Source organism: Macaca fascicularis, chromosome 7, assembly GCF_037993035.2.
Source record: "Macaca fascicularis isolate 582-1 chromosome 7, T2T-MFA8v1.1".
NCBI lineage: Eukaryota > Metazoa > Chordata > Mammalia > Primates > Cercopithecidae > Macaca > Macaca fascicularis.
Genome location: NC_088381.1, coordinates 33933716 through 33958641, shown reverse-complemented (window position 1 = coordinate 33958641; position 24926 = coordinate 33933716). Strand labels below are relative to the sequence as shown.

The window sequence follows — 24926 nt, the reverse complement described above, 5'->3', positions numbered from 1 at the left end:
TGGCAAAGCTTCCAGAGTCACTGCATCTTACAATCCACGAGGATGCTGGTAATGATACCAACACCAACTGGAAGGCATGGTGGTAAATGAGCTGACTGAGAAAGCAAGGATACTGATGATACCACGCAAATGAGTTGCTGACAGCTGGTTTCAGTTACACGTGAAAGCTATTTCAGAGATTTCACAGGAAATGCTTCCTGTAGAAACTACAGGAAGCATCAGGTTTAAGGACCCACAGGGTATAGCCAAGTTATATGAACTGATCCTCTACCCTATAAAGCCCCCAGAAGGCTGTAAAGAAAGATTTTTAAAAGACCTTCCTTCAAGCCATTTCCAGTAGAGGTGATGACAACAACCTTCACGGTTCCCGTCATACAAGGAATGAGTGATAAATCCCTAAGACAGGAGCGACGAGAAAGCTATTGCATGCAGAGAAGAGGAGCTACCTTTTGGCTTTCCAGTTAGAATTATACATGAAGCACATGGAGACATTTAGAGGGATGGCAAACGCGCCAGTGTCTGAGCTCACGCCTAGACACTCGAGTTTCCAGGGAACACCCTTGGCCAAAATCTGCTGGATAAGATGCCAGCTGAACACTGTGCACCATCACAAGTGGCTGGAGTTCAGGAATGAACAGAAAGCCATAATCCAGTTGTTCTGGGATGGAAAATGTAATGCACACCAGTTTGCAATTAGTCTAAAATGAAGAATCAGGACCATTTAGCCCCAAACAGAAAGAACAGACAGTTCATGGGATTGGGCCGATTCCCAAAATAAAATCCAGCCCTCCTCCTGCTTTTACGTTTTCTACTTCTATTTTTAATGGCCTAATCACATATGAGTAGTTTATTATAAGTTGCTCATAAATTAAGGGTGGTAAATGCTGAATCCAGGTGCAGAGGAGAAAAAAAAGGAACAAAGGAAAAGGGTGGTGGCGGAGGCAGACTCTTTCACAGCCTGGATTTCAAAAGAACCACGGCAGGGTCCTAGAGACACACGGAAGAGAACGAGAACTCCACCTCTGTACTTCCATCATAAACAAAGCTTTTTGGCCTCCATTTCAGAATACAGATCCTTCTCAACCTCTCCCCACTTACACACTATCCAGTTACAAATATTCATTTGATGGCTATGCCTTGAGAACAGTAAGTCACTAGATGAACCTATAAATGTAAAAAACTTTTTCAATGGCAAGAGCACAGGCATATAAAAATGATGATCTTTGGAGCCTACATCCCTTGCTTTGCAGATTTATTTTTTTAACTGATTTTCAGGTTTATACCCCCCATTAGTGTTTTCACATCTCTCTCTGAGCACTTATTGTCCATCTCATTCTTCTACGTACTGTGGGTTACAAATGTGGTACATGAATCCCTCCCTCATCTACACGTATTTAGGAGAGACGCCTGGGTCTCTTGGGGATCTGGACTATGTCTTGCTTATCTCCTTGGCTCCAGTGCCTGGACCAATGTCATATACACAATTGGAGCTCCATAACTACTCGTTATTTGTTGAAAACCTCTGATTGTGGAGAGTAACTGAGCACCTATAATAACCATAGCATATGGAAAGAAGAGCATCGAATTTGAGAATATGCAATCTCACCGAATCCACTAAATGGTACTTTGGAGGTTTCTAGAACTTGATAGCATGTTTACTTTTTTTTTTTTTTTTTTTTTTTTTGAGATGGAGTCTTGCTCTGTCACCCAGGCTGGAGTGCAGTGGCCGGATCTCAGCTCACTGCAAGCTCCGCCTCCCGGGTTTACGCCATTCTCCTGCCTCAGCCTCCCAAGTAGCTGGGACTACAGGCGCCCGCCACCACGCCCGGCTAGTTTTTTGTATTTTTTAGTAGAGATGGGGTTTCACCATGTTAGCCAGGATGGTTTCGATCTCCTGACCTCATGATCCGCCCGTCTCGGCCTCCCAAAGTGCTGGGATTACAGGCTTGAGCCACCGCGCCCGGCCGATAGCATGTTTACTTATACGCATGAGTGTATCTATGCTGCTGCCAGGGAGTGGAGCTTATGATCACCCACAAGTCCAGTAACTCAAGGGTCTTCCTTCTCTAGTTAATCCCCAAAAAGGAAAGCAAAAGAAACAGGAGATATCATATATCTCTTTTCAGTTTAATCAAGTTGATTTTTAATCTCTTGTTTCTGACCATTGAGTTCATTGGGAATCTTGGGTCTGCATTTTGTACTTGGGCTCTCTCTGCCTGCTTTGGGTCACGTACAACCTTGATAAGCATGATTTCTGTGTCTTTATGTCATGAAAAACAAGTTAACAGGACAGGACCACGAATTCTGTCATCCATCACTAGAAAGCTCCTTCCAAAATCTGTCTGTGGCCCCAATCTCCTTGCCTAGTAACCCTGTCAAAAGAAGAGAGCACAACAATTGGAGTGATTCTGAATGACTGCAGGCTTCTATGGATCACCTTCTTCAGCTCTTACTTAAATATTTTCAAAAGAAAGGCAAGAGCATCAATATGATGCAACTTTGCCAGCATTAACTTCACTGCAAATGTGAAATCATAAACTCACTATTTAAAGTATTAATTCTGGTCTAATGTATTTATTGTGTTCTTTATCTTGTTAACTCCTGGTATCAAACCAGACTTCAGAATAATACTCATATACTCACATTTAGACTTGTCCCCTTATTCCACGTGCAGAAGGACAGATGTTATCTCATACTTCACAGTAAGGAAGTAAAATCTGGAAATAAAATGCCCATACCTGAGGACCTGTTCAAGACTCTGGGACAACGATTTGTTTCTCCCTCGGTGATGTGTGGGCCTGAGGCATGTACAGGTGACAGTGGACATGCCTGGATCTCAGCATCTACTTCCTCTCTCTGCTAATGGGGTCCCCAGGTCTCCAGGCTAGCAAGGAAACTTGGGTATAACTTCCAGAATCATATGTCAAGAGAAGCGCTCATTCCAGAATTTTATGTTAAGGGAAGCTTTAATTCCCCGGAGGAAATGTTTTGGGGTTTTTTTTTTTTCTTATGGACAACAAAAATCATGAAGCTAATCGTGTTTCCTTTTTCACTTTGCCAGAAGTCTCAGGACTACACCTCTAATTCACCTTCAAGATTATTGGACTACATGGCTGGGTTCTATTTGTCCTCACTATCCCCAGAATTGAATCTATTTAAATTTATATTTTCTATGATCTTTTAGAAACATCTTTTTTATTTTACTCTATGTGCTTTTGTGAGTATTCTCAGATTCAACCTACGGAAAATGTCAATGTATAAACAAAGTTGCAAATCTATTGCTCACAAAGTTTCCTTGCAAATGAAAACCTAGCCCTCCTTAATCTGTGCCCTGTGCTATTAGGGAGGATTGGAGTGTAATCCTGAAACGTGTGTGCTGCCTCGGAGGAGACGGATCAAGTTAGGCCCACCTCATCTTTTCAACCTCCATTTCCGGGATCACTGAATCGATCAGATCCCTCTCACCTCCCTTAAGAGGTGCCTCCTATAGGCAGGTCTCCAGGTTCTGCCTTCACCAGTGTGAGAAACCTAAGGCCTTAGTTGATAAATTAAATGTATGCCTCCAGATAAAGTCATCATACCTGAGGATTTCAAAAAGTAAAAGCCTTAAATGAAGAAATAAAGTCTCTGACTGGAAATATCCGGAAGTGAGTTGGTGGGGAGCGAAGGTAGAGGAGGAGGGGAGCTGGTCCTAGTACTATTTGCATCTTTCTTGGGATAAACATATTTTTAAAGCACTTTTCTGACACATTCTCATTGCAAACCTTACGCTGTTCTCTAAAGTAGACAGAATAGGCATTCCTTTATCTTCCTAAATTATTTGGAACTCTTCTATAATGCAGATTCATCTGTTCTTCCTACATCACGGGCATCATTATCCCATTACTATCCTGCCTCTTAGCTACAATGTGAGCATCTTTGAGTTCAGGAACTCAGAGCAAAAAGTGGTACATGTGGTGGATTCAGGAAATATATGTTCTAGGGCTCATTCCTTCATTGTATCAGCTAACAAACATGTGAGTGCCTCCTGTGTGCCAGAAGCTGTGCATAAAGATGAATGAGGAGCTTACAGCCTTGCAGGGCAGACAAGAGCAGAAGTTAACTGCAGTGCCAGTGGCAGAACAGAGATGCAAGTGGTGCCACGGAGAAAGCAGTGGCACTGTGGGAAGGAGGCTGCTTGAGGATGACTTCACAGAAGAGGCACCAAACTGGGTGTTACAATATTCCCCCAGGTAGGTTTTTTTAAATGAAAAACTATCTTTATAAAAGCTTTAGATTATAGAAAAACTGCTAAAATAATACAAAATTCCCTTTCATCCCATACTCGGCTTGCCCCCTGTTACTGCATCTTACACGAACATGGTACATGTGTCATAATGAATGAACTAATCCTGATCTCTTATTATTAACCAAAGTCCATACTGTATTCAGCTTTCCTTAGTTTTTACCTAACGTCCTTTTCTGACTTGATCCCATTCAGGACACCACATCACATTCAGTCATCATAGCTCCTCAGGCTCCTCTTGGCTGTGACGGCTCCTCAGACTGTCCCTGGTTTTGATGACTGTTAACAGTTTGAGGAGTACTGGGCAAGGCATATTCGCAAGATGTTCCTCAATTGGAATTTGTCTCATGTTTGGGGTAGAAAGACCACAAAGGTAAAGTGTCATTATCAGCATATCCTATCAAGGGTATATATACTATCAATGCGACTGATGCTGAAATTGATCACCTGGCTGACATAACGTTTGTCAGGTTTCTCCAGTGACGCCCCAACCCGCCAGAAAAAGTGCTTCTTTTCTCCCCCACTTCATCCTGTACACTCTGGAAGGAATTCACTATGTGCAGCCCAACTTCCAGAGTGGGGAGTGAGCCCCTACCTATCTGAAGGCAACATATCTAAATAAATTACTTGGAACTCTTTCAGAAGGTAGATTTCTCTATTATTCCCCATTTATGTATTCAATTACTTGTTGTATCAGTAAGAACCCACATGCATTTATTTTATTTGGGGGTTATAATCCAATACTACCTTATTTTGTGACTTTGGCCACTGGCAGCTTCTGTATTTGGCTCCTGTGTCCCTCTGCCATACCTCATCGATGTGAGCATGTGTGTGTGTGTGTGTGTGTGTATGTGTGTGTGTGTGTGTGTGTGTGTGTTTGGAACACTTCCTTACTTTCTGGCACTGCTAGGTAGGTTTTTATAATGCGGTTTCTAAACATCAAAGCCTGGCCATGTTAACATCATCTTCAAATGCATCAACATCACAGAACTTTAATGCCAGAGAGGGCCACAGGTCATAAATTCAGTATCCCCATTTAACATAAGATAAAACAAGGTTGGAGCAGTTGCCTGAGGTCACACAGCCACTAGCAGAACTCCTGATTTTTATTGCTTATTTTCATTTTTTTCACTATTTCAAGTAACTACTGTTGTCCATGTGTAAAAGTCCAGTCTACAGTAGAGAAATTGTGTCTGTCACGAAATCTCTCCAGGTAACCAAGTTACCATCAGCAAGGCTGCACACAAAGCAACGTTGAAAATATGCTTCCCCGACCTACAGATGTCCAGAGAAAACGCTACTCTTTTTATTTTTCTAATAACAGCTTAATTTTCCTCACAATCTCTAAATTTCTCTTACAACCTCTCACCTACCTACAATGGCAGTAACCCTAACTCGAACTTACTAGTTAGTAGTATCTCAGTCGCTTCTAGCCTAAACAGTCTCTCTTGAGTAGATGCTTTAATATCCACGCTTCGGCACCAAAACTAATGTCTGAGAAACAATTTGAATGGTAGGGAGCCTGGAAAATAAAACTTAAGAGGAACAGAATAGTGCTAAGACAATCAATGAGGCAAGAATCATCTCTTCAACAAACGGTGATGAGACAGCTAATATTACATGCAAAACAGTAAAATAGACTCCTACGTCACACTATGTTCAAAATTTAATTCAAAATGAGTCATAGACTTAAATGTAAGAGCTAAAGCTATCAAATTCTTAGAAAAAGAGTAAATCTTAAATCTGCATGTCTATTTTCTATCCATTAGAAAAATATTATCTACATAAAGTTTTGGTCCATTTTCTATTTCTTTACCCCTACCATTCAAATTTAAATATTTTGATTTTAAACTAGTAAAAGCAGAATTACCAGAATCACATACCTGACACAACTAAATATTTGACAACACTAAATTTATTGGAATTAGGTAGGCTCTTGATTGTTTCTCAGGAACAATAACTCGTCTTTCCTACATGTTATTTCCCTGTTATTTGAGTAACTATGTAATGAGTATCTCTTTCGTACATTCAGTGACATGGGTGTGCATAAGTGTAATTTGTAACGTCAGTAACTGGATTCACCATCTAATCTGCAATTCATGTTTAGTTCTATTGTACAGTATTTCCATAACTTTGGATACTTTAGTCAAACTTACACTTCTCATCAATTATAAAAATCAAGATGTTAATTAAGACGTTATATCAACTGTGACAATTAAGATGTTAAAAATTCCGAACTAGACAGCACTGGGCCCACTTTTAGTCAGGCTGTCATGAGAGGTCCTTGAACTGCTTCAATTTCAACCCGGCCTCTTTTGGGCAAAGCAGCAACATGGTAAGCAGCTCTAGTAGAAAAACCACTCTTAAAATACTGTTTGTAGATTACACTGACAGCCCTGAAGTCGTTTGTGTCAGCTAGCCAAACAGTTGTTTTTACCACATTAGTGAAGTCACAGCCTGCAGCTTTCAAAATATCACCCACATTCTTAAGGGCCTGTTTAGCTTCTTCTGTTACCTAGTCTTGGCACAAGCTGTGCACTCGAAAGGTTCATGCCTAGCTCTCCTGAAACATAAATGATCCTGTCAACTAACGCAGCTTCACTGTAGGGAGCAGTGTACCCTTTGGCTTTCTCAGTGCTGATCACCTTTCTAATCAAGGATGACATGGCTAAGCCTTCTCTCTTGCACCCCCTCTGGGAGAAGCAGTCCCTACACCAGTTCTGCTCACTTCTCACTCACTTCTCACTCACTTCTCACTCACTTCTCACTCCACTGCAGAGGAGGTCTTCATGACCTTGGATGAGGAAATGGTTTCTTAGATATGACACAAGTACCAAAAGAAAAAAAGCAGATAAACTGGACATCATGAAAATTAAAAATCTTTGCACTTCAAAGGATAGCATTTAAAAAGTGAAAAGACAATCCAAAGAGGGGAGAAAAATTTCGCAAATTAAATATGTACTAAGAGACTGGTATCCAGAATATATGAAGAACCGTTACAATTCAATAATAAAAAGACAACCCAATTTTAAAAGAGGCAGAGAATCTGAACAGATAGCTCTCCAAAGAAGACATACAAATGGCCAATCAGCACATGAAAAGATACTTGATATCATTCGTTATCAGAGAAATGCAAATCAAAACCACAATGAAATACCATTTCACACCCACAAAGATGGCTATCATAAAAAAGGCAGATAATAACAAGTGTGGGAGAGGATGTGGAGAAAGGAGGACCCTCAGGCATTACTAGGGGAATGGGAAATGGTTCTGTCACTTTGGAAAACGTTTTGGGAGTTCCTCAGTTATTTTATGACGCAGCAACTCTACTCCCAGGTATACAGGCCCAAGAAATGAAAACGTCCATCCGTGTAAAACCTCGTACCCTCTATATACTCAAAAACTATATCCAGAGACTGTAGAATATTGGTGACTCTCTTTGAGAGAGGTAATCTAAAGGTTTTCTTCTCCTCACTCAGCCTATCTGGCAGCATTTGAAGTTTTACAGCAACTCTGTTTCGTAGATCACGTTAAGAGAAGTAAAAAGCCAGTAAAGGCAATGTCCTCAGTAACAGCATAATCTGCAAAGCTAGCAACTAATCACAATTCTAATCACTTGATTCTGTATAAATATCTGCCTCAACATGGACCTTTTTAAAATATAAAAAAATCTGAACAAAAGGAAAATCTGAGTATATAGATTCATTTGGTAGCAACCAATGACACTTATTACCAATATCAGAGAACACTAACCCTTAAGAATTCCTCACAATGCTTTTGAGAAAAATACGTATCCTAACCCAGTATATTAGTCCTGGCCAAATGTTCCCACTAAGTATCGCTTCTGCCTAGAATAACAACAATAAGCCAATCCTCCTCTTTAACTTTTTTTTGGCTCTGTATACCTGAAAATAAGTAATGTTGGCTCAAGTCAAAATACGCTTTTTTAAAAAGTTGAATAAGCTCAAGAAAAGAAAGAAAAAGTTGTTCTTTGGAACTCATTTGTCATCTTGGAAAAACACATCTCCCAAGGAGAAGTACTCTTGTTCTTCATAATAATATGAATTTGCAAATACTCATCTCTTCCCTGCATCAAAATGCGCACATACAATAAAGTGTCTAATCCTAGTATTTCTAGTTGCTGGGCAATTACAGTTTAGTGTGGTTGCACTGGTAATAAAGGTATTTTAAGTTTGTCCACTTAAAAGCTCCACTTGCATCAGGAAATAGTTGAACCGGGCTGGGAAAACTAGCAGCAAAGAAGTAGATTATCTACATAATACCTCAAGCATGGCTGGTAGGGACAGGTCTACAATTATTGTGACATCTGTAAGAAGTTCTAAAACAGCACTCCCAGTGGAAATATAAAACAAAGACAGAATGCGAACAGCCTCTGCCTTAGGAGCATGCAACTATTGCAAGCACCTGTTGGGCCCAACCAAAATCAGTAGCTCCAGCCTAGCCTTTCTTTTGTGCCAGACACCCCTCTTCGGGTATCCCACAGATGCCTCAACCTCAACACAGTCAGATTCAACATGCACAGAATGGAAGTCCTCATCCCACTTACCACTCCAAGACATGGACCTCCTCTGGTCCTCCTCAATGCCTCCAATATTCACCCAGTCACCTAACGTAAAAGCTGAAGGTCACCCTTGACAAGCTGTTCTCACTCATTCTCTCCAATCAATCCATAGCTGTGTGGTAGGACTCCAGCTAAAAGGCTAAAATACTGGGAATAAGAGAGGAAGACTGGACAGACTCATCTGAGTGACAGAATGGACAAGACTTGGTGATAAGGACAGTTTACAATTCTTGCAGAAGCGCCCAGTATCCATCTGGCTTTCCACCCCTGTTTCTCTCTTTCTTGCTGATTTATTTGCCCCCGTCTTCCTTTCCCTCCACGACCTCTTCCCTGACTCTTTGCAGTGATATCATTCCCATTTCCACAAAGAGAAACAAAGTCAGGTGGCCCTAAAATTTGGTTAACATTTTTCTGACAGGTGACCTAACACAGGAGAGGCAGGGAAGGTTGGCTGGGACCCAGTTCCTTGGCCACATCTATTAGCTGATCCCTGAAAGAGGTGAAGTTTCAGGCCTCAGCATAGTGAGCCTGCCCCTGCCCTGGAGCACCAGGAAGGCAGCTGATTGCACAGGTCACCACCTCAGCTCGCCTGAGTCAGCCGGGCCCTGTTCCTGACTCACCCTCACTTCTGATTCCAGACCCCTGACTCAGCTACTCACACATTCCTGACTTCCTGGCCCTTGACTGGTTTGCTGACTGACCTTGGCAGACCTTTGAATTTCTCTAGAAGGCTAATGCTAGACTATTAGGAGAGGTTAGTGAGATGGGGCACCAGAAGAAAGAAATGGCAGGTGGCTAAACTCCTCTTAAATCAGCATCCAGAGGGCTGTGCTGCTGCCACCAAAGAATGGCACACAGGACATTCTAGGCACGTCTATCTGAAAAGATCCTCCAAATGTATTGTGAGAGAGGGAAAAGGTATTGTCAAAAGTACGATCCAAAATACATTTTTTCTACCCTATACTCCTATGCATTGTTCAATTTAATTTAAAACAATCTTTTTCTACCATTTCTTTTTACTAAAGCAGCTACAAAATAAAAAATTCCACAAAATTACAATTTGAATGGGAAAAAAACCTCTGTGGCAAATAATATGACACTTCACATATCCTCCACTACTTACTTTTAACATAAAAATATAATTAGATTTGTAAACCACCAAAAAGGATGTATTCCTATTTTTTGTATAACTCAGGCTGTGAGTAAAGATAACTTGTCCAACCAGTAACAATATTTCTATTGCCAAAGGAAAAAAAAATCACTTATTTTTATCCTTCAGGTTGATTCATATTTACCATTTTTGAAATCTCTTTCTAGCAAAATATACAATCTTTATAAGAATATATACCAAGATAAACTATATCCTGAGCCATAAAACAAACCTCAACAAATATAAAAGGACTGAAATCATACAGACTAGTTTTCTAACCAAAATGGACTCGAAATAGACAACAGGAAAATACCCAAGCACTTAGAAATTAAACAACACACTTCCAAATAATCCACGGGTCAAAGAGCAAGCCTCAAGAAAATTTTTTTTTAAAACATACACTGACCTGAATGGAAATTAAAATAAAATATATGGCATTAAATGTTGATATTAGAAAAAAGGAAAAGTCTGAATTCAATAATCAAAGCTCCTACCTCAAGAACCTGGAAAAGGAAGAGCAATATAAACCCAAAGCAAGCAGAAGGAAGGAAATAATACAGAGCAGAAACCAATGAAACAGAAAACATTAAAAAAAAACAAAATCAATGCAATCAAAAACTGATTCTTTTAAAAGAATGAATTCATGTCCTTTGCAGGGACATGGATGAAGCTGGAAACCATCATCCTCAGCAAACTAACACAGGAACAGAAAACCAAACACTGCATGTTCTCGCTCATAAGTGGGAGTTGAACAATGAGAACACATGGACACAAGGAGGGGAACATCATACACCGGGGCCTGTCAGTGGATTCGGAGGTAAGAGGAGAAAGTGCATTAGGACAAATACCTAATGCATGCAAGGCTTAAAACCTAGATGATGGGTTGATAGGTGCAGCAAACCACCATGGCACGTATATACCTATGTAACAAACCTGCACATTCAGCACATGTATCCCCGAACTTAAAGTAAAACAAAAAATAAAAAAATCTAAAAAGCACTACTCAAATGCTAAAAAAAAAAAAAAAAAAATCAGTAAGATTGACAAACTTCTGGTAAGACAAACAAAAAAAAGATAAAATACAAATTACCAATATCAGAAATAAAACAAAATATATTACCACAGATCCTGCAGACATCTATAAACAACTCAACACACATCTAACAACTTAGATGAAATGGACCAATTCCTTAAAAAGTACAAACTACCACAACTTATGTAATATTAAATATAGTAATCAGAATAGCCTCATAACTATTAAGGAAATTGAATTCATATTTTAAAACTCCCCCAAAAGAAATGTCCAGGTCTAACTGGTTTCACTGGAGAATTCTACCTAGCATTTAAAAAAGAATAAACATCAATTCTACACAATCTCTTCCAGAAAATAGAAGAGGAAGGAATCCTTCTCAACTCATTTAATGATGTCAGTATTATTCAATACCAAAATCCAAATAGCACCCTAAAAGAAAGGAAAAAATGAAAAAAGGACTATAAGTCAATGTATCTCATTAATATAGACACAAGAATCCTTAACAAACTACAAGCAAATAAAAGTCAGCAATTTATGAAAGAACGATACAGTAGGATCAAGTGATGTTTATTCCAGGAATGTTAGGCTGGTTTGATATTTTAAAATCAGGAGGGAAAAATCACATTATCATATCAATAAATGCAGAGAAAGCATTTGACAAAACTCATCCATGATTTAAATTTTCTTTAAACTCCAAACAAATTATGAATAGAGAGGAACATTCTCAACTAAAGAGCATCCAATTCACAAAAGATTTATAATTAACATTACATTTAATAGTAAGAAACTGAAAACCTCCCCCTAAGACTGAGACTAAGGCTAGGTTACCTGCTTTCACCACTCTGATTCAACATAGTATTGGAGCTTCTAGCCTGCATGATAAGGCAGGAAATAAGAAGCAAAAGGCATATAAATTAGAAAAGATCAGAAAGCAAGAAATAAAACTGTCCCTGTTTGCAGATGACATGACTGTCTACATAAAAAATCCCAAGGAATCTACCCCACACACACACTCACAAAAAAAAAAAACTTCGTAGAATATGTGATTTCAGCAAGGTAAAGAAATAAAGGTCATGATATAAAATAAACATAAATAAAAACATACAACTGCATTTATGTATACTAGCAATGGACAGGATACTAAAATGTAAAAATATACCATTTATAATCACTCAAAAACATTAAACATTTAGATATAAGTCTAGCACAACACATACAGGACTTATATGCTTGAAAATACAAAATCGGCCAGGCGCGGTGGCTCAAGCCTGTAATCCCAGCACTTTGGGAGGCCGAGACGGGCGGATCACGAGGTCAGGAGATCGAGACCATCCTGGCTAACACGGTGAAACCCCGTCTCTACTAAAAAATACAAAAAATTAGCCGGGCGAGGTGGTGGGTGCCTGTAGTCCCAGCTACTCGGGAGGCTGAGGCAGGAGAATGGCGTAAACCCGAGAGGCGGAGCTAGCAGTGAGCTGAGATACCGCCACTGCACTCCAGCCTGGGCAACAGAGTGAGACTCTGTCTCAAAAAAAAAAAAAAAAAAAAGAAAAGAAAATACAAAATCATATGATGAAAGCAGTGAACATCTAAATAAATGGAGATTTACTTAGACCATGTTCATGGACCGGAATACTCAACATAGTCATACTCAACCTATCAAAATCTCAGCAAAATTTCTATAGATAGAGACAAGGTTATTCTAACATTTATATGAAAAGGTAAGCCAGGCGTGGTGGCTCACTCCTGTAATCCCAGCAGTGTGGGAGGCCAAGGTGGGCAGACCATTTGAGGTCAGGAGTTCAAGATCAGCCTGGCCAATATGGTGAAGCCCCGTCTCTATTAAAAATACAAAAAAATTAGCCAGGCGAGGTGGCAGGTGACTGTAATCCCAGCTACTTGGGAGGTTGAGGCAGGAGAATTGCTTGAACCCAGAAGACAGAGGTTGCAGTGAGCAGAGATCGTGCCATTGCACTCCAGCCTTGGCAACAAGAGTGAAACTTCATCTCAAAAAAGAAGAAAAGAAAAACAAAAACAAAAAAAGAAAAGGTAAAGTAACTAGAATAGCTAAAACAATTTTGAAAAACAATAAAGTGGAAAGTTCAGTCTACCAGATTTTAAGACATAATACAGCCACAGTCATCAAGACTATGTGATATTGGTAGAGGGACAGACACACAGGTCAGTGAAACAGAATAGAGAGCCCAGAAATTAACACAAAAATGCCCAACCCACTTTTACAGAGGTTGAAAAGCAATTATTGCAGGAAGAATAACCCTCTCAACAAATGGCACTGGAGCCATTGGATGTTCACAGGCAAAATAAATAAACCTCAAACTAAACTTCCACCTTACACAAAATTTAACTCAAAATGGACTGTGAACTTAAACGTAAAATGTAAAACTACAAAACCTTTAGAAAACAAAAACGCAGGAGAAAATATCTGGGCTCCAAGGTAAGAAAATATTTCTTAGACTTGACACCAAAAGCACAACTCATAGAAGAAAAAACTAAAGTGGACTTCGTCAAAACTAAAGACTTTTACCTTTCAAAGACCTTGTTAAAAAGGTTTTTTCTTTTTTACTAGAGATTGGAAGTATGTCTTTACAAACCACATATTTGATAAAGTGCTCATATATAGAATACACAAAAAATTTTCAAAACTCAACAGTTTAAAACAAACAAACAAAAAAACCCCAAACAATCCAATTAGGAAATGGGCAAAACACATGAATAGATATTTCACCAAAGAGGATATACATGGCAAATGGACACATGAAAAGACATTCAACACGACTGGCCATTAGAAAACTGCATAAAACCACAATATTATATCACATATACCTATCAGATTGGCTAAAATACAACATATTGACAACGCCAAATGCTGGGAACAATTCCTAGAAACTGGGTCACTCATACATTGCTGGTGGGAATGCAAAATGGTATAGCCATTCTGGAGAGTAGTTTGGCAGGTTCTTTAAAAGCTAAACATGTAACTACCATTCAACCTAGCAATTGCACTCCTAGATATTTATCCCAGAAAAAAATTAAAACACATTCACACTCCTAGATATTTATCCCAGAAAAAAATTAAAACATATTCACACTCCTAGATATTTATCCCCCCAAAAAATAAAAACATATGCACACAAAAAGCTGTGTTCATAGAAGCTTTATTGTAGTAGTACAAAATGAGAAACATCCCGTAAGTCCTTCAATGAGTGAATGGTTGAACAAACTGTGGTATATCTATACGATAGAATACTACTCAGCAATAAAAAGGAAAGAACCTGTTGATACATGCAGCAGCTTGGAGGAATCTCCAGAGAATAATGCTGAGTGAAAAAAGCCAATTCCAAAAGGTTACATTCTGTATGATTCCATCTATATATATCTCATCCTGGAAATGATAAAATTTAAATTTTAAAATTTAAATTAATTTTAATTAAAAATTTAAATTTAATTTAAATAAAAAATTTAAAATAAAATTTAAAAAACAGAGAAAAGCATAGTAGTTGGGTTAAGGAGGGATAGGATGGAAAAGAAGGAAGATGGCATGGCTATAAAAGGACAACATGAAGAATGCGGGGAGTGATGTAAATGTTCTGTATCTCAGAACAATGTCAGTATCCTGGTCATGCTATTGTACTATTGAACTATTGTACTATGTTCACAATATATTACATTTGGGGGAAACAGGATAAAGGGTATATGGGATCTAGCTCTATTTTTTTTACAATTGCATATAAATTTATAATTATCTCAAAATAAAACATTTGATTTTTTAAAAATTCTTTCTTAAACTTTGACCATCTTAAAAAAAAAACAAAAAAAACTCAGGTCTTTCCTGCATCACTGGCTTGACTAACAAACATACTATTTATTGGTTGAGCTGATAATTTCTGGATACAAAGAGAAGGCATTTAAGGCATATTGTTCATTAAGGAATGATTTGGGGGAAATAATAGAAAATCTACAATGACATATCAAACAAAGTTGGTTTCAAGAGGAAAGGGGATGGCCTAAACCAGTTGGTAAGAGTAAGAATGTCCCAGATCCACTGAATAATGCCCCAAGTTCACAGACTGATCACTGGAGACCAAAAGCATACCTGTCTCCTCTTTAGAAGGCTGTATAAATTCTCAGCCAGAGCATACAATTTTTTTTAATGAATATTAGTTTCCTTCTGAAAGATGGGATATGGGTCATTTAAATTCTTCTGGTGTCTTTCCAATGATCTCTTCAAATTCCTGCCAAAAGACCACCAGAGACAGCTACAGCTAACTGGACTATGGTATTTTCCCCCACAGACAAATGACAGTTGTAACTTTTTAAAGCATTACATTCAATGCATATTTTCTTTCTTTTTCTCTGTTTTTGAGACCGAGTCTCACTCTGTTGTCCAGGCTGGAGTGCAACAGCAGGATCTCAGCTCATTGCAACCTCCGCCTCCTGGGTTCAAGCGATTCTCCTACCTCAGCCCCCCAAGTAGCTGGGATTATAAACGTGCACCACCACACCCAGAGAATTTCTCTGTATTTTAAGTAGAGACGGGGTTTCACCATGTTGGTCAGGCTGGTCTCAAACTCCTGACCTCAGGTGATCCACCCACCTTGACCTCCCAAAGTGCTAAGATTACAGGTGTGAGTTCCTGGCTTTTCATACCCATGTTCAATGCTGTAGACAGAGAGACTCTAGAAATAGGAGGTATAAAAAACACCCATCTCAGGTGACAAAAGTTTCATTTATCCTCTTCTAGAGTCTCACAGTTCACACTTTATTTCAAAAGTCACTTATTTAGTAACCACATACTGCTAATATTGCAATAAAAACAACACTGGCTGCCATAGCTCTTTGGGATAACCGTGAGCCAAAATTCCTTGAGCAGAAATCCCACCTGGCATAATATGTAGCTCACAGCTTCTCCTCTATCCTTTGCTGTCACCATCTCATACCTTTCTTTCAGACTCATCTTTTCCCCCTTTATCCTCTAGATCTTTAGCTCAAACTCCTCTTTGACTTCTTGGTGCTACCAGCTTCCCCACTTCCTCTCCACGCCACCTCCAATCTTCTGACCCTCCCTTTGCACATTTCTCCTTCCTACCTCCCCCATACCTCATTCCCATCATACTTCAAACTGCTCTTGTCCCTCTGCCTGTTTCATTTTGCTTTGTTTTTTGTTTTTTGAGGAGTCTCATTCCATCACCCAGGCTGAAGTGCAGTGGCATAATCTCGGCTCACTGCAACCTCCACCTACTGGGTTTAAGTGATTCTCCGGCCTCAGCCTCCCAACTAGCTAGGATTACAAGCATGCGCCACCATGCCCAGCTAGTTTTTGTAGTTTTAGTAGAGACGGGATTTCACCATGTTGGCCAGGCTGGTCTCGAACCGCTGACCTCAGGTGATCTGCCTGCCTTGGCCTCTCAAAGTGCTAAGATTATAGGCGTGAGCCACCACGCCCAGCCCCTTTGCCTGTTTCTAATGCTGACTGTTTCTATTGCTGGGCACTAGTCAGTCCCCAGCCTTCTTCCCTCTAATTCCTGCCCTTCCTTTTCCATGTCCTCTTTTTCTGGCTTACTCTGTTTTTCACTCCCATCCTCCACACCCTCACCTTAGTCCAACGGCCTTCTCCAAAAGTACATGCATATTTACAGAGCGTGTATTTGTTGGGTGGATAAAGGTGCCAGCCAATGTACTGGCAAAAGCAATAAACCAGGGACCCAAAAGCTGGATGTCAGAACCACCTCAAAGAACTCCTTGCACCTTCCTGGAGGGCTGGGGGAAGGAGAGTGGCCAGTGGGCTTCTGCAGGGCTTTGCAGCTAGCTACTGATGAAGAATTAATCAGATTCTACTTAAGAGATCAATAAACAGATCAATTTGGATACTCCCTAATAAGTTAAGAATCTGGGCCAGGAGCTGTGGCTCACACCTGCTATCCCAGCACTTTGGGATGCAGAGGTGGGAGAACCACTTGAGCCCAGGAGTTTGATACCAACATGAGCAATATGGCAAAACCCCATGTCTACAAAAAAATACAAAAAATAGCCAGAGTTGGTGGCACTCACTTGTAGTCCCAGCTACTCGGGAGGCTGAGCTGGAAGAATGTCTTGAGCCTGGGAGGTCGAGGCAACAGTGAGCCATGACTATGCCACTGCACTACAGCCTGGGTGACAGTGCAAGACTCTCAAAAAAAGAACCTACCTTTGGGTCACCATGTATCCTTTCACAGTCCAGGCCTATTTAGCAGCTAGTGAGAACTTTTAAACTCTTAACAGCTTTCCACAACACACCACCAAACAATCATTGCTCTGGAGCAGGCTTTATTTCAGGGAAGGGAGGTAGCAATGTCTACGGTGAGAGGACTCCCTCCAGTTAAAGTGCCTTCCAGAAGGAGCTGTGCTATTGACTTTAGGATGTTTAATCAGTTGAACCTTCTCGCAGCACCAGAGGCAAAAGATTCGGAACTTCTCAAGAAACAAAAGCTGTGAATTTAAAACCAAAGAAGCACAGGGGACAGGGAGCCTCTTCACCTGCAATATCTAGCAGGCCCACACGGTGTTCTGCCACCTCTCCTACAGAGAGTCGTGATCACTGTGGCCTTTGGCCTCCTACCACAATGAGTGGCTCCGTGGAGAGCCAGGCCCCTGACCTGATGTGCCCTCTTTGTGAACCCCATGAACGCCATGAGCCCACAGTCCTGGCTGCTGGATGCAAACAGGGCCGGATGTACTGGAATGTCAGCCGTAAACTCGGAGACAGGATTAACCTCAAAACAAGAAGTTCTTTTGAGGCCATACTCTCCTGTTAGTTAAATGACAGGCCAGGTTCTAACTAATTTCTACTAGTGTTTTGTCAAGGTCAACACCAGTGGCTACATATGAGCAAAGTAAATTATTAACCCTCCTTCTCCACTAGGCCTGAATCAGCCAGAGTTCACCACCTGCCAGCCACGTTTTCTCTCCAGTTCAGCAGCAGGAGGGGCATGGTACACAGCACAGGCATCTGCTTCTGGCCCGAAGGGTCACTAAGACAGCTACAGGAAATGCCACTGAGTCGAGCCTGCAAGGTAAACAGTTCACAATGGGACAGGGAGAAGGAAGCACTGCACACAGGGTAGGAGCCTGGCATCCTGGTGTCTCTGAAACCAAGCAGCAAAGGAGCCATAGAAGGCTTCTTCTCATAAAAAGTCATAGGCTTAGAGACATGAAATGCCTTGACCAGGCAGAAAGAGGTCCTGTAAATCAAAGAGCACGAGGGGCCAAACAACATACCTTTCCTTTGGATTTGGCATATGCTGGACTCAAGTTCAGGGTCATAGTTATAAACCCAACTGGCTCAAAATACTTCCCCAGACGGACTCTATCGGACAATCCCACTGCCTATTTTCCAAAGTTTACTAATGCCTTTGTTCTCGCTCCAAATACATGAAGAACCCAGTGTTTTCCAACGAAGTTTGCCAGCATCTAAGTCTTCGTTGCACTATCATATAGCAAACACTTTGCAGAGTAGACGTCTTTGGGCTCTTGGACAATTCAGGGATGGAAAAAACAAGATTTTAACATCCTCCTGCACCACATCTCCCTGAATGCTTTCAGATCTATCTCTAATGCCACCTTCTCTGGACTCTGTCATTTATTTGCTTGACTTCTTTGTCCCTAGTCTTATTCCAAAAAGTCTTTGAAGCACATCCAGCCTTTTATTTCTAACTGTAAGTGGACTCAGTGTTTCCCTGAACCCAAAGACTGCCAGTATTTCTTCCCACTGGACCACACACTTGAGAAACATGTGCAGAAATTTAACAAATACAACAAAAAGAAAGAAAAAGAAGGGACGTGTTAAAAGGAGAAATATGTGTGCTTGGTCATATTCTCTCCTTCATCTGTATGTTCCCCAAGGATAAGGCCCATCCACGACTTTGGAATTTCCTGAGGAATGGAACAAGCCTCTTCCAGTCCCCAACTCCTACTCACTGCTGACAAAACAGCATTACTTTATTCATTACTGTGAAAACTGCTGCAGTCACCCTGGGGAACAAACACCTTGCCCTTTATTTTGTCTTTCATGAAACCAAACTACTAAGGCTGGCTCAAACAAGTTCTGTTCCCTAGTGATGACTCGGACAGAGGGATTTTTCCATTGCATCCAACTTGGACTTGTTCGGGCCCACATTTCCGGAATTCTAACGTGTGGTCACCGTGAACACACGATTTACTCTGTAGCTAAAACTCACTAAACCACATCTAATCACTTCAGAGGCCACCTACTACTCTGGTGGTTTCTACTGAATCCATCTGCCACCAACTATTTGCCTAAATCCATTCACATCAGTCCAGTACCTCCAGTAAATAAGCACTCAAGAATATTTGTTGAATGAATAAATACATGAACGCAAACAAAACTATTAGTTGTCTAAGGTAAAACTATAAAAGGCACACAAATGAATAAGGAAAATGGTTACCCCTAAAGAGGTGTTCAAGTCTCAGAGGACAAGACATGCTTTGGTTCAAGAAGTTCCAGAATGTCCTTGCCCACCCATAAGTCACCTTGCCAATTCCCCCTGCCCCCAAGACTCACCCAAGCCTCACTCCCTCTTAGGAACCGGCCCTAGCCTGCCTACACTGAGCAAAGTCACCCTTTTCCGAACTTCTGCTTTCCGTGTCGTATGCCAGCTTCTCGTGCCCCACGCCGAACTGCCCGTCAGCTTTCTTGTCTGTCTCTGGCACTAGGCTGGGGGAAGAGTTGAGAGCAGAGGCCACCTTGTCCATCTCTGCACCCCAGACTTCACACATGCTTGATGTGTTGAGTAAACAAACAACTACAGGCAAAGCAAAACACAATAAATGCCACCCGAGGGACAAAAGATCCTGGGGATTTCAAAGAGAAAGAACAGCAGCTGCTGGGTGGACCCAAGAAGGAGATGTCATCTGAGCTCAGCTGTGAAGGATGGCAGGATTTTAAATGGCAGAGACCAAAGTTCGGGGGCTGGTGAAGGACGTTAGGGACAGACAGGCTAATACGAGCAGGGGGACAGACGAAAGCAAGCAGGGAGACCACTAGGGCACACACAGAGAATCCAGTGGGAGAGCACAGGACAGCAGGTCAGAAAAGACAGTCTGAGACTGGAATACGTGCAGCCCTGGGAGGATTATTTTCCCCACTGCAAGGAGAGGATTCTTGGGGATCAGAGATGTGGTATGTCAAAAGTATTCAGTTACTCCATCTATTGCTAATCAACTAGGCTTGGGGTTGCACAGCAGTCATTTATGTAAAAAGAGAAGCCCCCCCCCACACACACACACACACTTGTATATACATAGATCCCAGTTTCTGAGTCATGATTGACATTTTGGGTCAGATAAGTCTCTGTTGTGAGGACTGTCCTTTCTTGCAGGTCAGGACTGCAAAGCAAAGGCCCAGAGGTGGCTAATACGGAGTGACAGAGCACACTCTTCTGTGGAGGTGACAGGGAATCCTTTAGTGTGGCTGGCACCAGGGACAACAGTGACGGCCAGGGTTGCAAAGGCAGGTGGGAGCCAGGTCATGGAGTGCAGGCCTTGGAGACCAGGCAGGATCCTGTGACTGGAGGGAAGCCACCAGGGACTTGTGAGGAAGGGCCTAAGCTATGGGGTGGCCAACCTGCGGCACGGGGTGCGGTAAGAAGGGGACAACCAAGTTGGGGAAATAGGGAGATGGCTGCTGATGAGGCCTGAACCAGGGCAGCAGCTGTGAGAAAGGAGGTCAGAGGACGGAACTGAGCTACTGTGGATGCAGAAGCCACAGACGTGGGTAGCAGATAGAAGGTGAAGGTCAAGGTCAAGGCAGAGGCAGAGACCCCCCCCCAGTGACAAAAAATTAAAAATACTTCACTAAACTTAGGGCTTCTTCTTGACCTGCCTTAGGAGAGACACAGATCAATACTCTTATTTCACTGTACATGGAATAAATTCAAAAGATATAAAAGGTTTATACACTGCTTTTTGGAATTTTTCCTCTTACCCTATCCCCCTACATATCCCCAAAAGTAACCACTATTGACTAGTTATCTCCCTCTTGAAATAGTCCATATGTGCACAAGCACATATGCCTATATAGCAATATATTATACATGTTTTTTATAACACAAATAGTATCCCTTTACAAGAGAGGGAATAAAAACAGAGAAAGACAAGGAGAATTCTATGAAGTCAATGACAAAGCTGGGTTTAAAACCCTGACCTGTCCTTACACTATGCGGGTGTCCTTTATTTACCTCTACACATTCTGATTCACACATACAGCAAATACAGGGCATTCTGCAAAGTACTGACGATACAAAGGACAAGACACCCCTTCTTCAAGATGTGAGCCATGACATATCACCTAAGAGATACAGTCCAGCGTAATAATCAAGGGCATGGCAGGATGCTGTGGGTTCTGCTAGAGCCAGTGGCTATCAGAAAATGCAGCTTGAAAGACATGGTTTTGTCAAAATGTTTTATCAGTTGTCTACTGCCACATAACAAATTGCCCCAAAACTTAACAGCCTAAAATAAAAACCATTACCTCACAAAGTTTCTGAGGATAAGGAATCAAGAAGTGACTCAAAGGCTGGGCACGGTGGCTCACGCCTATAATCCCAGAATTTTGGGAGGCCAAGGCAGGTGAATCACCTAAGGTCAAGAGTTCGAGACCAGTCTGGCCAACATGGTGAAACCCTGTCTCTACTAAAAATATAAAAATCAGCCAGGCATAGTGGCACACACCTGTAGTTCCAGCTACTCAGGAGGCTGAGGTAGGAGAACTGCTTGAACCCAGGAGGTGGATGTTGCAGTGAACCAAGATTGTGCCACTACACTCCAGCCTGGGTGGCAGAGTGAGACTCTGTCTCAAAAAAAAAAAAAAAAAAAAAAAGGAAGAAGGAGAAGGAGGAGGAGGAGGAGGAGGAGGAGGAGGAGGAGAAAGAAGAGACTCAATCAGGCGGTTTTGGCTCAGAGTTTCTGATGCGGTTGCAGTCAAGATGTTAGTCAAGGTTGCAGTCATCTGAAGGCTTGACTGGGGCCAGGGGATCTGCTTCCAAGATGGCACACTCACATGGCTGTTGACAAGTGGCCTCAGTCCCTTGCTACAGGGGGTTTTTCGTGGGCTGCTTTAGTGCCCTTACAACATGGCAGCTGGCTTCCTCCACAGCAAGAGATCCAAGAGAAAGCAAGGAAGAAGCCACATGTCTTTTATAATCAAGCAATGGAAGTCACACTCCATCACTTCCATAATATCCTATTAGTTACACAGATCAGACCTTTTCAACATGGGAAGGGACAACAATGGAGCAAAAGGACCAGAAGGCACAGGTCACTGTGGGCCAACTGGCTACTGTAAATGCTTTATGCACTCTGATTAACTTTGCCACTGTAGGTACTCCTGTTTCCATACTGGTTCTTGTCTAATGAATTTAGAGTTTATGACATATTCCATTTTCTGCTTAAAGTGATCAAATAATAACGCCAAAATTTTCCACCAAGTAAAAATCTACTTAATGATCTTGGCAAGTCTTTAGAAAAATATCCATCAGGCAGAATTTAGAGGGTCAGAGAGAGTATAACATAGATTGAATAGGATTCCCAATAATAAAATTAAAGCTTTTTTCCTTTAGATGTTCAGGATTCAAATGTTTGCAATATTATGGTGGCTATGACTGTCCCAGGCTATTTACAACAGCCCCCCTCACTGCACCACCCAATTCTTGTGGCTTGACCATATCCACATCTGGAAATGCATCTGGTGTAAGGCCCTCAGTGAGTAGCCATAGCTCCTTTGTTATTCACACTTCCGGACTCTGAGCAGTGTCCGTGGATGGCTCAGAGATTTCAGAACATCCACTCCACATGGGGAGGTAGGCAAGTACCCCACCAGTTACTTTCTCTGCTTCTATAAGCATTTAAAGGTATTTCCAGCAGTGACCCATTATAAAAGTCTTATCAGGCAAGAAACAAATAAAAACTTTCCTCCTACAAACCTTCTCCATCAGCATACTAAGCTTCTCCCTTCAGCTATAAGCCCTATCAACTCTCATCCACCTGCCCAAAGACACATGTTATAAATTCAGGAGACTGGCACTTAGCAAGGAGCAAAAACTCATAAGGAAAATGGGGCCCTACATAATCCTATTTCCATCCCTTTCTCCACAGGAGTCAGGAGAGACAGAGACAGGTAATAATCCTTTTAAAAATAGAATGAAATTGTGGAAGAGACCTCAGAGATCCCGTGCCTCCATCCTAAGTGTCAGCATGAACGAACCATCCCAGGGCCCCCCATCTCACTGGTCAAGCCTAGGGCAGGCACTTTTCCGTGGGAGGAATCTGCCTGTGTCAAACATTCACACTCCCCCACAAAAACACATACACACACACCTGCTTGTCTGTCTGTCTGTCTCTAAAACTCTGTCCTTCAGATGCTCCACACAGGCTGCATGAGCTGGTCCCTATCTGCTTCTACTTCCTCTCATACCAGACTTTCAACCACCCTTCACGGCCCAGCCTCACTTGCCATGGTTTAACAGCTTGAACAAACCACACTCCCTTCTGTCGTAAGCCCCTCGCACATGCTCTTTCCTCTGCTTGGACCATTCTCTGGATTTATAAAAATCTAGTTAATTCCCATTCACCCTTCAGATTTCCATCATTTTCCTCAAGGAAACTTTTTCTCCCTCCCTGAACTTCAAAGCATTTATCACATCTGAATTACACATGTATGTATTTTTTTCTTTTTTCTGAGATGGGGGTCTTGCTATCTTACCCCGCTGGACTCAAACTCCTGGGCTCAAGTGATCTTCCTGCCTCACGCACCCTAGTAGCTAGGACTACAGGGTGCACAACCACACCCGGCAAATCACACATTTATCCATGTGATTATCTGAATAACGTCTTTCTCACCCCTTTTGTCCATGTTATTCCTACAACCCAGCACAGTGCCTGACATAAATAAAATGCTCCTTAGATATTTGCTTAATTAATGACTATAGGTGAACTATTTATTGAATGGATATTTCAAAAACTGTATCAACAATCCATTCCCAACCGTTAGACATTGACACTGACTATTGAACATGAAATCTGAGTAGTGTGAGCCTATTCTCCTCGTCACTGTTCACCACAGGTGGGAAACAGGCAAGGGCCCTCCTCGCTCCATCGGTGATCAGGAGGCCCGCGGAAGGCTAGGCATAGGCAGCCTGATCACGTGACCAAGCTCCTTGGCTGTGCTTCCAGCGCATTACCTCCTTCTCTACCCAACTAAGTCTTGACACTTTCTCCGCACGCTGCTGTGAATTTGCTGTGATTTTGAGACATCGAGAAGCCCTGGGTATCAGCCCTATCTTCTGCTCCTTATTGGCACTGCTGGAAAATGCCAGCCTGCTTAAACATGTTCATGAGGCATCAAGGTAGGGTCATTAAAAATTACCCAAGGTCCTACCTCTCCGCCTGAGGGATCCTCCTAATGGAATTTTCCATCAGTTCTTCCCGCACTGTGAGGCTAAAGCCAAAATCCTCTCTACAGAATAGCAGCTGCTAAATCTACTCGCCAAAAGCCCTAACAGTAGTCCTGGAAATAGAAGCCCTTTATTCTATCATCCTAGCCAGGAAAGGTAGAGGCTCTCCTCATAAATTGTTTATGAGCTCCTACCCTCTGGAAATCTGAACTGTAACTGGAACCTGATTTACTGAATACGTGAAATATATTTTAACTCATCAGCCAAATCAATATTTTTTCTTTGTCTTCCTAGCAATTCTAACTCTGAGTTTCACTAAAACGAGCTGGGTACAAAATCAGCAAGTTCAAGGTATACCAACATCCCAAAGCTCCCAGAGAGGTTCTTCGAAGAGGAAGACTCTTTTTCAT

At 41.6% G+C, this 24926-nt stretch overlaps 1 protein-coding gene and 1 pseudogene across 11 annotated transcripts in view; both read right to left on the bottom strand.

The window, feature by feature from the left end:
* The window catches only part of CGNL1 (cingulin like 1), a 176124-nt gene that overhangs the window by 53724 nt on the left and 97474 nt on the right, over positions 1 to 24926 (bottom strand). The gene's annotated exons all lie outside the window — the stretch shown is intronic.
* On the bottom strand, positions 6434 to 7038 carry LOC135971808 (2-iminobutanoate/2-iminopropanoate deaminase pseudogene; annotated as a pseudogene).